Below are 13,581 nucleotides of genomic sequence, written 5' to 3' on the forward strand. Positions count from 1 at the left end.
AATCTCATTTAGCATGTCTTTCAGAAAAGTTTCTCCTGGGATTCGAACTCGCGACCTTTCACATCATATATATATATATATATATATATATATATATATATAGACGAAAACGGACAGCAACTCCAGGTAGTACAAAAAATAATAATTTATTGGGCCACAGTGGCACAGAGGCGACGTTTCGGCTCAAAATCCAGAGCCTTTCTCAAGCATCACAATACAAAGGTGAGTGCACATATAAATAGGTGTACACAATTATAACATTATAATTTATAATCAATTAGGTTTCACAATTAATATCAAAGTAACAAATACATCAATAAATAGTGTTATAAAAAATAATAACATACAAAGATGAATCTAGTAATACATAATAGTGAATGTCACTATTATGTATTACTAGCTTCATCTTTGTATGTTATTATTTTTTATAACACTATTTATTGATGTATTTGTTACTTTGATATTAATTGTGAAACCTAATTGATTATAATGTTATAATTGTGTACACCTATTTATATGTGCACTCACCTTTGTATTGTGATGCTTGAGAAAGGCTCTGGATTTTGAGCCGAAACGTCGCCTCTGTGCCACTGTGGCCCAATAAATTATTATTTTTTGTACTACCTGGAGTTGCTGTCCGTTTTCGTCTAAATACAAGGGTAAGCAGTGAATTCCCTGGACCTAGCACCCTATTTTCTCTCTTTGGTATAGATTGGTGCTGCCACACATTTTTCTTTTTATATATATATATATATATATATATATATATATATAACTTCTACTGTAGGTAACTTTGATACCTAGTGTACATATATATGACAGCTGCCCCAGCACACTGTGTATGGATGTAGCAGAGCTGGGTGTGTTGGGGCAACTGTCATGTGTATGTTTGTACCATAGGTATCAAAGTTATCTACATTTTATTTTTATTTTTATTTTTTAAGTAACTAGCTATACAGCTTTCATAGCTATGTGGGGAAATGCTTTGCCTTTTATACTAAAGGTCATGGGTTCGAATCCTATCACAAATTTTTCTGAAAGACAGGCTAAATAAGAACACGAGCACCAAATCTTCAACACTAGAGGCTGCTGGGAACACAGGAAGAGGAAGAGGCCAGCATCGCATCGCTCACATAGAGGTAAGTAAAAAAGTTTATTTTATTTTTATGCCGGAATGTGAAATGATGAGGGGGCAAGAAATGGACATGAATCATGAGGGGCAGAAATGTGAAATGATGGGGGGGGCAAGAAATGGATATGAATCACGAGGGGCAGAAATGTGAAATGATGGGGGGGCGCCAAAATGTAGATTCGCTTGTGTTGACAAAAATCCTTGCACCGGCCCTGATTGCATGCCCACGTACCTAAGTCTGTGTGACACCTGAAAACCCTATAATAGTGAGGAGACACGACCACCGGCTCCCTGCACTTAATACGGACGGAGTTAGGGTCACCTAGAATCAAGCCAGCAAGGAAACACAATAAAGTAAAGGACTTATCTGAGCAAACAGCAGAGGCAGCCTCCAGCAGTGAACACTTAATCCAGGAAGTAGTATAAACCGCAAAGTGAGACAGTATGGGAGGGAATATAAAGGAAGACGATTAGTCTAAATAAGTGACATCTGGCAGAAGGAAAGGAGATAAGAAAGTGAAACCAAAACAAAGAACATCATACTAGAGGTAGAGAAGAACGTCTGCCAGACCTTCTCACAGAACTGGCGGTGACAGTAGGAATGGCCGATCATCCATACAGCCGGACGCCCCGGACCTGCAAGAAAACAGAATTTGAACCAAGCAGGCCACTGCACAAATCATACACAAGAGGAACAATGCGGCCAATGTCTCCTGGAATTAAAACAGCTATGTTATTAATTACATTTTTTATTTTTTTTTGTTTTATAACAAAAGATCCGGCCTAATATACCTTGCAAAGGGGAACCATCTGCATGCGCAAATAAATTGTGGCCCACCGGGCGCAGTGCACTGTAGCTACCTACCAGCCGGACCGGGCAAGCTATTCCAGGAACCGGATGTAGAGGAATCCAGGAACCCCTACCAAACTGGTCTGTCTTAGAACAACTGACCCGAATCCTCAAAGAATAACTGCCTAGCACAACATCCTGACAAGAAATACCCCCCGATCTGCGACAACAGGGGGCAACCAACTCACCCACCCGGAGGGCCGCAAAAAGGCTATATTAAAACTACACGAGAACAACGCTGTCTCAAATGGCAAAGCGCAAACCTCAGGAAGCCTGGCAATAAGCCTACCTAGCAGGTTAACCACCTCCCGACCGCCTAACGCGCCGATGCGTCCGGGAGGTGGTTGATTTGTTCCTCCTGGACGCATCGGCGCGTCATCTCGCGATACCCGAGATTTCCTGTGAACGCGCGCATGCAGGCGCGCGCGCTCACAGGAACAGAAGGTAAGCGAGTGGATCTCCAGCCTGCCAGCGGCGATCGCTCGCTGGCAGGCTGGAGATGTGATTTTTTTTAACCCCTAACAGGTATATTAGACGCTGTTTTGATAACAGCGTCTAATATACCTACTACCTGGTCCTCTGGTGGTCCCTTTTGTTAGGATCGACCACCAGAGGACACAGGTAGGTCAGTAAAGTCGCACCAAACACCACACTACACTACACCCCCCCCCCGTCACTTATTAACCCCTTATAAACCCCTGATCACCCCATATAAACTCCCTGATCACCCCCCCTGTCATTGATCACCCCCCTGTCACTGATCACCCCCCCTGTCAGGCTCCGTTCAGACGTCCGTATGATTTTTACGGATCCACAGATACATGGATCGGATCCGCAAAACACATACGGACGTCTGAATGGAGCCTTACAGGGGGGTGATCAATGACAGGCAGGTGATCACCCATATAGATTCCCTGATCACCCCCTGTCATTGATCACCCCCCTGTCATTGATCACCCCCCTATAAGGCTCCATTCAGACGTCCGTATGATTTTTACGGATCCATGGATACATGGATCGGATCCGCAAAACACATGCGGACGTCTGAATGGAGCCTTACAGGGGGGTGATCAATGACAGGCGGGTGATCACCCATATAGATTCCCTGATCACCCCCTGTCATTGATCACCCCCCTGTCATTGATCATCCCCCTGTCATTGATCACCCCCCTGTAAGGCTCCATTCAGACGTCCGTATGATTTTTACGGATCCATGGATACATGGATCGGATCCGCAAAACACATGCGGACATCTGAATGGAGCCTTACAGGGGGGTGATCATCCCATATACACTCCCTGATCACCCCCTGTAAGGCTCCATTCAGACGTCCGCATGTGTTTTGCGGATCCGATCCATGTATCCATGGATCCGTAAAAATCATACGGACGTCTGAATGGAGCCTTACAGGGGGGTGATCAATGACAGGAGGGTGATCACCCATATACACTCCCTGATCACCCCCTGTCATTGATCACCCCCCTGTAAGGCTCCATTCAGACGTCCGCATGTGTTTTGCGGATCCGATCCATGTATCCATGGATCCGTAAAAATCATACGGACGTCTGAATGGAGCCTTACCAGGGGGGTGATCAATGACAGGGGGGTGATCACCCATATACACTCCCTGATCACCCCCTGTCATTGATCACCCCCCTGTAAGGCTCCATTCAGACGTCCGCATGTGTTTTGCGGATCTGATCCATGTATCTATGGATCCGTAAAAATCATACGGACGTCTGAATGGAGCCTTACCAGGGGGGTGATCAATTACAGGGGGGTGATCAGGAAGTCTATATGGGTGATCACCCCCCTGTCATTGATCACCCCCCTGTCATTGATCACCCCCCTGGTAAGGCTCCATTCAGACGTCCGTATGATTTTTACGGATCCATGGATACATGGATCGGATCCGCAAAACACATGCGGACGTCTGAATGGAGCCTTACAGGGGGGTGATCAATGATGGAGGTGATCAGGGAGTCTATATGGGTGATCACCCCCCTGTCATTGATCACCCCCCTGTAAGGCTCCATTCAGACGTCCGCATGTGTTTTGCGGATCCGATCCATGTATCCATGGATCCGATCCATGTATCCATGGATCCGTAAAAATCATACGGACGTCTGAATGGAGCCTTACCAGGGGGGTGATCAATGACAGGGGGGTGATCAGGGAGTCTATATGGGTGATCACCCCCCTGTCATTGATCACCCCCCTGTCATTGATCAACCCCCCTGTAAGGCTCCATTCAGACATTTTTTTGGCCCAAGGTAGCGGAAATATATATTTTTTTTGTTTGTTTTTTCTTACAAAGTCTCATATTCCACTAACTTGTGTCAAAAAATAAAATCTCACATGCACTCGCCATACCCCTCACGGAATCCAAATGCGTAAACATTTTTAGACATTTATATTCCAGACTTCTTCTCACACTTTCGGGCCCCTAAAAAATAAAAAATTCTAGGAACTCGCCATGCCCCTCACGGAATACCTTGGGGTGTTTTCTTTCCAAAATGGGGTCACTTGTGGCGTAGTTATACTGCCCTGGCAATTTAGGGGCCCTAATGTGTGAGAAGTACTTTGCAATCAAAATGTGTAAAAAATGGCCTGCGAAATCCGGAAGGTGCACTTTGGAATATGTGCCCCTTTGCCCACCTTGGCTGCAAAAGAGTGTCACACATCTGGTATCGCCATACTCAGGAGAAGTTGGGGAATGTATTTTGGGGTGTCATTTTACATATACCCATGCTGGGTGCGAAAAATATCTTAGTCAAATGCCAACTTTGTATAAAAAAATTGGAAAAGTTGTCTTTTGCCAAGATATTTCTCTCACCCAGCATGGGTATATGTAACATGACACCCCAAAACACATTCCCCAACTTCTCCTGAGTACGGCGATACCAGATGTGTGACACTTTTTTGCAGCCAAGGTGGGCAAAGGGGCACATATTCCAAAGTGCACCTTTTGGATTTCACCGGCCATTTTTTACACATTTTGATTGCAAAGTACTTCTCACACATTTGGGCCCCTAAATTGCCAGGGCAGTATAACTACCCCACAAGTGACCCCATTTTGGAAAGAAGACACCCCAAGGTATTCTGTGAGGGGCATGGCGAGTTCCTAGAATTTTTTATTTTTTGTCGCAAGTTAGTGGAATATGAGACTTTGTAAGAAAAAAATAAAATAAAAATCATAATTTTCCGTTAACTTGTGACAAAAAATAAAAAGTTCTATGAACTCACTATGCCCATCAGCAAATACCTTAGGGTGTCTACTTTCCGAAATGGGGTCATTTGTGGGGTTTTTCTACTGTCTGGGCATTGTAGAACCTCAGGAATCATGACAGGTGCTCAGAAAGTCAGAGCTGCTTCAAAAAGCGGAAATTCAAATTTTTGTACCATAGTTTGTAAACGCTATAACTTTTACCCAAACCATTTTTTTTTGCCCAAACATTTTTTTTTTATCAAAGACATGTAGAACTATAAATTTAGCGAAAAATGTATATATGGATGTCGTTTTTTTTTGCAAAATTTTACAGCTGAAAGTGAAAAATTTAATTTTTTTGCAAAAAAAATCGTTACATTTTGATTAATAACAAAAAAAGTAAAAATGTCAGCCACAATAAAATACCACCAAATGAAAGCTCTATTAGTGAGAAGAAAAGGAGGTAAAATTCATTTGGGTGGTAAGTTGCATGACCGAGCGATAAACGGTGAAAGTAGTGTAGTGCCGAAGTGTAAAAAGTGCTCTGGTCATGAAGGGGGTTTCAGCTAGCGGGGCTGAAGTGGTTAAACGAGATCGGCCGCCGACTCTCCTGTGACACAAACTCCTTCTTCCAACCCCTTAGAGCCTGACGAATAATAAACTGCTCGGTCACATCTAACCAGCCGCGCAACCTGAAATGAAAGGCGATACCCGACAGGCGTCGTTGCGCGACCACCGCAGAAACAAGCGTAGCTCGCAAAACTCAGTTGTAACTTCCAAGCGCAGGTCATCTCGGGAGCCCACGTCTCTGTTGTCCACCATTTCCTACCACTCAGCCCATGCCTTACCATGCGCCTGCCATGTGGCAGGGGAGACTGAAGATCTGACCAGCGTCATCAGCTGCTGTCCACCAAGTCCCACAGGTACAACGGACATCTCTTGCCCTCCAGATCCGCTTCCGGTAGGAAAGGACCGGAAATCCTGCCAACGAAAATGGGAAAGGGCATCAGCAACTTTATTATCAACCCCTGGAACATGACGAGCCCTAAAATAGATACAACGTTCGAGGGATCGCAGCACTAGATGCCGCAGCAAAGCCAAAACTGGGAGGGAAGAGGAAGACAAGCTGTTGATAGCGTAGACCACACTCAAATTGTCCGTCCAAAAAGAAACATGCCTATTGGACAACCTGTCCCCCCATAATTCCACTGACACGATAATCGGGAACAACTTCAATAAAGTGAGGTTCTTACACAATCCAGAGGACCGCCATAAATCAGGCCACTCAGCGGCACACCATTCAGCCTCCAAAATCGTCCCAAAACCGCATGACTCGGGAGCATCCGAAAACAGGGACAGTTCGGAATTGGGGGTCACCCCGGACATGTAACAGGTGTGGCCATTGTAGGATTGTAAAAAGGCCTTCCAAACCCGCAAGTCTTACTTCAGTGAAGTAGTGAGTCGGATGCGATGCTGGGGAGACTTGACACCCCTAGTAGCTAATGACAAACCCCGGGCGAAAACTCGCCCCATGGGCATCACCCTACATGCAAAACATAAAAGGCCCAAAAGAGACTGAAGCTGTAGGAGGGTAACCTTTTTGACTACTAAAAACTTATCAATCAAACCCATAAGCTTTTAAAGCTTTTCACGTGGCAACCGGAAAACCATATGCAGTGTCCCAGGGGGTCAGTAGTGTATGCTGGGCTTTGTAGTGCAGATTGACCACTAACCTGGGATCCACTGTCGTCTTCAATTTTGGTCAAATACTGGAACAGGCAGGTATTAAAGGTTCGTGACGCCAGTGTCAATTAAACGGTGACACGCCGTGTAGGGTATGGTAAAAGAATGAAGCAAGCATAGGATAGCCAACAAAAACTGGAACATTTACTGAATATCAGTGAATACAGCTGGTTCTTGGGAGTACAGAATGGCCGGTCTTAGCAATGTATTATACAGAGTGTTGATTACAGGAGATGCAGTACAGGCGGCTTGCTCACTATTCCTGACTGGTCCTGCTACATGTGACTTTCTCTCCAAGGTCTAATGCCCTTTATCTGGCGTACCCTTGAAGCTGTCCTTATCTAGTACCTCCTCTGCTGTCTTGAGTACCTCTTGCTTTGTCTGATCGGCCTCTGTGGTATTCTGTGTCTTCAGGCTGATTAGCTATGCCCTTCTGACTTCTATGCATACGGACTCAGGAGGGAACCCTCTCTGCACTGAGTCTGGAAACTTCTAACTTCCTGAGCTAGGCCCTAGCCTATTTATACTGAACTGGGGGCTCCCTCTGCTGGCTGTGATAAGGATTGCCGGTAACCGGCCTGACTGGCTTAAAGGGAACTACACATTCAAATCTAGCAGTGTCGGGTAGCCTACCCGTATGCTGCACACCCCCAGACTTTAACGTGAGTAAGGTCTCGTACTCACACACATGCCTGAACCAACATAAGCTGATGCATAATTTAAACATTACATTATAAATATAATAAACAACTATTTCACATAAAAATATAACATTTGCAATAAATGACGCAAGAAAAAGGGGCGTCTTCTTTCTTCTTAGGCACGGCCGCTGACCTGGCACAGCGGACTTAAGGTGAACCAGGTTAGTCTATTTTTCTTGACTGAAGTATAATAGGGAACTACACAGGGTTTCCCCGTGGGTGTAGAACAGGCAAGGGCTCACGTGGAGGAGTCCATTCTTGCGCACAAACATCAAGCAGGCTATTTCCGATAGTAACTGTTCGGGAGGAGACACCACCAGCATAGTCAAAGTCTCTTAAATGGACTGGCGGACGTCCCCTGGTCATCCGGGTGGACCTTCTCAACACAGGGGTTTCCTCTTCCCTTAGCACCGAGGTAGAAGAGAGAGGAGCAACAGGAGGATCTCCATCCGTGAGACCTTGGTCAGGAACAACGGGAACAACAGGAACAACAGGAACAACAGGATCCACTAGAGGGGGAACTGGATCCGGGGCATCTTGAACCGGCTCTTCTGGAAGTAAAGGTACAGTAGGTGCCGGAGCGGGCACCAACAAGTTCAACCATGGTGTCAGAAGCCAATGCATGGGATCAGCGTCATACCTTAGATTTCGGACAGCCTGCATAGGATCCTCGGGCTGTATCGATGACTCTGACACAGGGGTTTCAGATATAGAACTCTCGGCACTGGGTCCTGGTGTCAGGCAGAGCTTTAACCGGTTTCGGTGTACAATTTGGGATCCCCTGTCCTCCCGGGTGATCTCATAAGTATGAGTTCCAACATTTGGGATTGCAGTGACAACATAAGGGCTTTGCTCCCATTTACTGTCCAGTTTACTGGTACGGCGGTTATTTTTTAACCATACCACAGCCCCTATTGTCAAGGGTTCAGCATGGGCTGCTTGGTCATAGTCTCTCTGCTGCCGGTCTCTGGCATAGTCCATACGTTCCTGAACAATAGCTTGGGCCGTATTCAATCGCCTTTGGTGTTCAGCAACCCAGTCGGTATTAGGGAATGGGTTGATGCAATCAGGTACGAGTACATCCAAGGAGTGGTCAGCAGGCAATAACCCTTGGCGCCCAAACATCAAATAAAAGGGGGTATACCCGGTGGAACAGTGTATGGTATGATTGTATGTGAACATGAGCTGTGGCAACAGATTAGGCCAATCTCCCCTGGTTTCAGGAGGCACGGTCCTCAGCATCTCTATCAAGGTCTGATTCATTTTTTCACATAATCCATTACCTTGCGGATGGTAGGCCGTCGTCCGGATCTTCTTACAGTTGTGCAGGCGGCACAGTTCATGGAACAGGTGGGACTCAAAAGCAGGACCTTGATCGGTGAGGATCTTTTCTGGACAACCGTAGGGCAGGAGGAAGTGTTTCCAGAACAGTTCGGCTGTAGTCTTGGCTGTCTGGTCTCTCACAGGCACCGCTACAACAAACTTAGTGAAATGGTCAATAATAGTCATAGCGTACACATACCCTGAGCGACTAGGCTCCAGTTTCACATGGTCGATGGCGACAAGTTCAAGAGGACGAGTACTTACAATGGGTCTCAGTGGTGCCCTCTGATCATGGTGTTCACCTCGTTTCAAGGCACAGGCTACACACTCCCGACACCACTTCTCCATGTCTTCTCTCATGCCCACCCAGTAAAACCGCTGGTGGATATTTGCCTCAGTCTTTTGGACCCCAAAGTGACCGGATTGATTGTGGTACATCTCCAACACCATACCTGCATCTCGTCGGGGTATGAGAATTTGATGAACTCTTTCGTTGGACACTGGGTCTAGGCTTCTCCGTAGCAACAGGCCCTTTTGTATGAAGAGTTGATGGCGCTGTCTCCACAGTTTGATGAGCTCAGGATCTGTACTCTTACGCCGAATCCTCTCAGGGGTTCTGCCACTGGTAATGAAGTCCAACAATTCACCCAGCACTCTACTTTCAGACTGTAGTTTCACCCACCTTTCTTCTTTGAGTTCAGGCCTACTGGGGGGTGAAGGAACTGCAGCTCTGTTACTGGTAGCCCGAGCCTGATCCTGTTGAGCAAATTTATGGTAGAAGGCCGGCATTTCTACATCTTCCCAAGCATCTCGCACATCATCAGGAGCTGTCTCTGTGGGAAGTCTGGATAAAGCATCAGCATTGTCGTTAGTACGTCCAGCGCGATATTTTACAGAGAAATCATAGTTGGCGAGACGAGAGGCCCATCTTTGCTCCAAAGCCCCCAATTTAGCTGTATTTAGATGTGCCAGAGGGTTATTATCAGTGAATGCAATGAATGGGGTAGCGGCTAGATAATCTTTGAATTTTTCCGTCACTGCCCACACTAATGCCAGGAACTCTAGTTTGAAGGAACTATAATTCTGGTCATTTTTCTCAGCTCCTTTCAGGGAGCGGCTTGCATAAGCTATCACTCTTTCTTTTCCCTCTTGAATCTGGGCTAACACAGCCCCCAGGCCTCGCTTGCTAGCATCAGTATACAGATGGAAGGGCTTGCTGTAGTCGGGATAACCTAACACGGGAGGCTCGGTCAGTTTCTTTTTTAACAACTGGAACGCTATCTCTCTCTCTTCATTCCACTCAATGAGCACTGGAGTTCTAGGACTTTTCTTGGGCTGCCCCCTCAAGAGTTCCTGGATAGGATCGGCTATTTGAGCAAAATGGGGGATGAAACGTCTATAGTAGCCGGCAAAACCCAGGAAACCCCTCACCTCTTTGACGGTAGTGGGTACCGGCCAGTTACGGACAGCCACTAACTTATCAGGGTCAGGCTGTACGCCCTCTCCGCTTACCACATGCCCCAGGTATTTTACCGCAGGTTTGAGCAAGTGGCATTTAGATGGCTTTACCTTCAGGCCATATTTGACAAGGATTTCAAAGACCTCTGCTAAGTGTTTCAGATGGTCTTCATATGTTTTTGAGTACACAATGACGTCATCTAGATACAGCAGCACTGTTTCGAAGTTTTTGTGACCCAAACACCGCTCCATTAGTCTCTGGAAAGTTCCTGGGGCATTACATAACCCGAACGGCATACAATTAAATTCAAACAGGCCCATGGGAGTGGTGAAAGCAGTCTTTTCCCTATCTGCCGGGGCCATGGGTACTTGCCAGTAGCCACTGGTCAAGTCCAATGTGGAGAAATAGGCAGCGGAGCCCAGAGCAGTTAGTGACTCTTCAATGCGGGGTAGTGGGTACGCGTCTTTGTGGGTTATTTGGTTAATTTTTCTATAGTCCACGCAGAAACGGATACCACCATCCTTCTTCTTTACAAGGACCAGGGGTGCCGCCCACGGGCTACGACTGTCCCGGATTACATTAGAGTCTTTCATCTCTTGGATCATTTCTTTTACAGTCTGATATGAAGTAGGCGGTAAGGGTCGGTATCTCTCCTTGATAGGAGGATGAGAGCCAGTAGGTATGGTGTGTTGTATGGCACTAACCTCTCCATAATCAGCAGCATGTTTACTGAAGGCCTGGTGGTGCTCTTTGACAAGCCGTAGTATCCCTTCTTGTTGATGTTGGGGGGTAGTCTCGTCCCCAACATGTAGCTCTTCCCACCAGGGTACCTGTGACTGGGGCACCGGCGGACATCCGCTGCCTGCAGCTGGCGGCTTTTCTGTCACTGGAAGACGGATGATGTCTTGGAAGAACACCTGAGAAAGCTGGGCAACAGGGTAATGCTTAGTAAGCGCAACAGGATGATCACTCAGGTTAATCAGACGGACAGGTACTTTACCTTGGGAGACGTTCACCAGGCACTTGGCAGCTCTCACATAAGGGTAGTTCTCCATCTGGATTGGCTCCACCAGGGCTGGATAATCTTGGCCTTGGACTCCCAGGACAGCACGACACCATAAGAGAGTTTGGGAATTAGGAGGCAAAGTCACAGGCTTATTATCACGAATCTTGGCAGTACAAATTTCTCCTTTCCCGTTAGCAAACCTCTGCTGGGCACTTAACACAGTGATAGTCTTTTGAATCACCCTCTTGGACGCAGAGGAAGCGGTGGGCAGAGTCTGGTGTAATACGGCAAGTATTTCAGCATAACAGTTTTTGAAGACATTGGTGCCTAGAATGACAGGATGTCCTCCTCTGTCGCCAGCCTGTACTACTATCACCCCCTGTTGAGGCAAGGTTACTTCTCCCACCTGCAGGGTGGGTTCCCAGTATCCATGGATCTTTACTGGTTTGCCATTGCTGGCGATAATCTCTACCCAGGATTCAGGCGGCTGGGTCAATTGATTGGTGTCCCAGAATCTTTCAAAGGCGGGCAGCTGAATAGTAGTGACCTGAGACCCAGTATCTAATAGGGCTTCAAAGGGGACCCCGTTAATCTCCACATTGATTTTAGGATGGGATCCTACATACCGTGGCATCCAATTTGGATCTTTTGGACCTAGTGTTCTACCTCCCGAGGGGTGGTCCTCAGCCTCAGGGGTTGCCCGTTTAACTGCCAGCAAGTGGATTCTGTGTGTCCCATCTTTTTGCAGTATGTACACACGGGCCGCTGGCGACCCCTATTGCGCCTCCCAGGATCCCTGGGGTGAGTCTCTTGGTATGGAGGTGGGAACGGCTTAGAGGGTGACAGGAACTCCTCTTCTGACATCATAGGTTTTTCCCATTCCTCCATTTTTCTGCACACTCTCTCTAGGCTTTTAGTGAGGTGATTTACTTGCTCTGTCAGCATGGCGATAGTATCGGTAGCTGTAGCTTGAACAGCTTGACCGGCCTCAGCTCGGTTAATAATAAACGGTTTTGACCTGCAGGCTGATAACTCAGGTGGGGTGCTCAACTCTGTAGATACTGCTGACCCCAGAATTTTTATAGCCAGTTCTTTAAAGTCCAGAAAGGTACTGTTAGGGTGTTGGGCGGACAGCATCTTTAATTGGGTCCTTATTTGCTCACTAGACACCCCGGTAATAAATTGTTCCCTCAGGGTCTGATCCTGGTTATCAGCTTCCTTGGGATCTATCTGGATTACAGCCCCCAAAGCCTCCTGAAGTGATAGGGCATAGTCGCGGAGGGACTCACCGGACTTCTGTTTCTTGCCAAAGAAGTGCATATTTATCTCTGAGGCAGTCCTCGTTTCAAAAGTGGCCCTGAGGCGGGTGAATATCTGCTCCAGAGTACTCCTTTCAGCAGCAGGCCAGGATAATACCTCTCTGCGGGCAGCCCCCTCCAGTTGCGCTAGCAAGATTTCCATTTGCTGATCGGCATTTATGGGGTACAGTTTGAATAAGGCCAGCAACTTTTCTTTAAAGTCTCTTAGGGTATGGACCTCTCCGTTATAGCGGGGAAACCATGGGGCCCCAAAGTAGTAAGGCATGGTAAAGGGCATCATGCTAGGGGCTATAGGATGATTAGGAGCCGCAAGCTCTCCCGGGTCCGGCCGCTCGGCAACTCCCGGATCTGACATGTTACCTTATTACAAGGTGGCCGCTGGTGACTAAAGGGGCCGGAAAAATCCCCTTCCCTCCGGATACAAGTTCTTACCGGTTTCGCCGGGTGTGCGCAGGCCAAATCTCGTGAGACTCCGGACGTCCTGTGTACGCGGTGACGTTGCTGACGCAGGAGAAGCAGGGCCGCGGCGGTGTGATGATGAAGAGGGGCGGGATTCTCTGTGTCTTTGAAGGGATCCGCCCACGGAGGTCCTCAGCAGCGCGGGAAACTTTACTCCAGGCGGCCGGTGGCCATCTTGATCACGATTCCCTGACAGCAAGCAGGGTGTTGCAAAGTCCAATAAATCACAGTCCACAAATACGATTTTCTCTCTGGGGGTAGCGCAACACAGTACAGCGCCTCTGATTCCTCCCAGGCACAATTTCAATCCACCGGCTTGGAAATAAAGGGTACAGTCCTCGCAATACGGTGGTGGAATAGTTAAAGCACACAGTTCACACTT

At 47.2% G+C, this 13,581-nt stretch overlaps 1 protein-coding gene across 1 annotated transcript in view; it reads right to left on the reverse strand.

Moving 5' to 3' along the window:
• Window positions 1–1,703: 1,703 nt before the first annotated feature.
• The window catches only part of LOC122944157, a 67,740-nt gene continuing 55,862 nt past the window's right edge, over window positions 1,704–13,581 (reverse strand). The window contains exons 4-5 of the mRNA XM_044302387.1: window positions 6,038–6,170; window positions 1,704–1,768 (exon numbers count right to left, since the gene is read on the reverse strand). The gene's annotated coding sequence lies outside the window, so the exon portion shown is untranslated. The remainder of the gene's footprint in view (window positions 1,769–6,037; window positions 6,171–13,581) is intronic.

The sequence above is a fragment of the Bufo gargarizans genome, chromosome 7 (assembly GCF_014858855.1).
Source record: "Bufo gargarizans isolate SCDJY-AF-19 chromosome 7, ASM1485885v1, whole genome shotgun sequence".
Taxonomy (NCBI): domain Eukaryota; kingdom Metazoa; phylum Chordata; class Amphibia; order Anura; family Bufonidae; genus Bufo; species Bufo gargarizans.